Consider the following 2,500-nt stretch of genomic DNA (forward strand, 5'->3'; position numbering starts at 1 on the left):
CACATGGCCAATGTTGGCGGTGCACCGCGGCATAGCTAGAAGGCTTGGTGGGGAGTTTTGTGAAAAAATGAAATTCGTGGTTTTTGAGATGTGAGGGTTGGAAATGCCTCCAAATGTCCCCAAATGAATACCATGAAATTCTTGGTGCACGAAAGTTTTGAGTTCGGAGGGTTTTGCACATGGCCAATGTTGGCGGTGCACCGCGGCATAGCTAGAAGGCTTGGTGGGGAGTTTTGTGAAAAAATGAAATTCGTGGTTTTTGAGATGTGAGGGTTGGAAAGGCCTCCAAATGTCCCCAAATGAGTACTGTAAAAGTGTTGGTGCACAAAAGTTTTGAATTGGATGCATTTTGCACTTGGCCAAGTTGGTCGGTGCACCGCGACTAGATAGCTTGGTGCCAAAATTTGTCAAATTTAAGACCTTGGCCAAACTGAATGAAATTTTGTGGGGAGGTTCCTGATATTGTTTAGTGGTGGACTGGAAAAAATGAGGTCGAAATTCGAAGTCTACATGTGCTTTTCTATTTTTCCCGATTTTACACATACCCGGTAAGTAAAAAAAATAAAAAAAATAGTTCCCCTTCGAGAAAAATTATGAAATTTGGTGAGCAAGGAGATACCATTATTCTACGAATTACTGCAAAAAATCGCATCAAAATTCGAAGTGTAGCCCGAGATATGGACTTATGTCTGCTCAAAAAAAGTGTATCTACTTGTACAATTTTGCCTTTTGCATATTAACCTCTTATAGGGGGGGAGTGCTCCTTGAGCCGGCCAGCTCCACACTGGCAGGTTTTAAAGGGAGCTTGATGAGGCCTCCCCCCTCACGTGGTGCGTGCGTTAGCATGTTTATCATGGCACAACTAGCCTCTTCATAGTTGTTGAGCTTTATTAATACCAACACACGGTCGTCACTGATCGTTGGTTAGCTCGGCAGCTAGTCCCTCGGATATTGTGGAAAGTTATTTTCATGCCTAGCGATGCTTGACCATGCGTCACTTGATGTTTCCATTTGCTTGCTTGCCCATGGTAGGTGGGGGGTGGACCGTCTTGTGGTGTGGTGTCTTGCGAACGTGAGGGTGTGTGAGTTGTAATCGAGATGCACTTGCTGGCTGGCTCCATGCCTTGCGTATCGAACGGTCAAGCATGCATCTCTTCCATTTTCACCCGTTGCCTTGGGTGATATTGGTTGATCAGTCCCTGTGTTGCCTACCCACTAGACGGTACTTCTGTGGTTGCTTCGAATTCTATCTTTCCATCACGAAGAGGTGTTGGAGGATCCTAATGTCACGCACGTGTTCCATCTAGTGAAACATCTCAGTGATGCACGTGTTGTGGCTAGTTCTTTTGGATGCGGTGCATTATATGAACTCGGGTTTACTTTAGCGACCCAGTTAACATAATTCGGTTGTGTCCCTTGATTGAGACGTTGTCCTTGAACTTGTTGTGAGCAATATCGTTCTTCCACAACCCGTCGTCTTGAGTGCGATGGAAGGCAAATAAGATGTGCTTTGGCATGTCATGCACGTACTCGATTGCGGGAAGTGTGAGAAAGTGTTGTTGACAACCCGTGGGAAATGGAATGTGGCAAATCGTGATGAGCTCTTCGTGGATCTGCGAAGAAGACGACCTTTGGGCCTGTTGGAAACGAGGGAGGCGATGTTGAACTGCGAAGAAGATGGACTTTTGGGTTGTTTGAATCAATGGGAGGCCACGCGAGAACTCCGAATACTATGGACTCTTGGGTTGTTGGAAGCAACGGGAGGCCCCGCTAGAACTCCGAATACTACGGACTCTTGGGTTGTTGGAAGCAAGGGGAGGCCCCGCTAGAACTCCGAATACTATGGACTCTTGGGTTGTTGGAAGCAAGGGGAGGTCCCGCTAGAACTCCGAATACTACGGACTCTTGGGTTGTTGGAAGCAAGGGGAGGCCCCGCTAGAACTCCGAATACTATGGACTCTTGGGTTGTTGGAAGCAAGGGGAGGCCCCGCTAGAACTCCGAATACTATGGACTCTTGGGTTGTTGGAAGCAAGGGGAGGCCCCGCTAGAACTCCGAATACTATGGACTCTTGGGTTGTTGGCAACGACAACTTGGGGTGATGACACTGGAAAAGAGTGAACTAGGCCAAACTGCGAACAAGGCAACTTGGGGTGATGACACTGGAAAAGAGTGAACTAGGCCAAACTGCGAACAAGGCAACTTGGGGGGATGACACTGGAAAAGAGTGAACTAGGCCAAACTGCGAACAAGGCAACTTGGGGGGATGATGCTGGAAAAGAGTGAACTAGACCGAACTGCGAACAAGGCAACTTGGGGGGATGACGCTGGAAAAGAGTGAACTAGGCCGAACTGCGAACAAGACAACTTGGGGGGATGATGCTGGAAAAGAGTGAACTAGGCCGAACTGCGCCCAAGGCAACTTGGGGGGATGACGCTGGAAAAGAGTGAACTTGGCCAAACTGCGAGGAGGGCAACTTAGAGGAAAGTTGGAAACGAGG

The sequence above is a fragment of the Vigna unguiculata genome, chromosome 6 (genome assembly GCF_037176805.1).
Source record: "Vigna unguiculata cultivar grain cowpea cultivar isolate G323 ecotype 2 chromosome 6, ASM3717680v1, whole genome shotgun sequence".
NCBI lineage: Eukaryota > Viridiplantae > Streptophyta > Magnoliopsida > Fabales > Fabaceae > Vigna > Vigna unguiculata.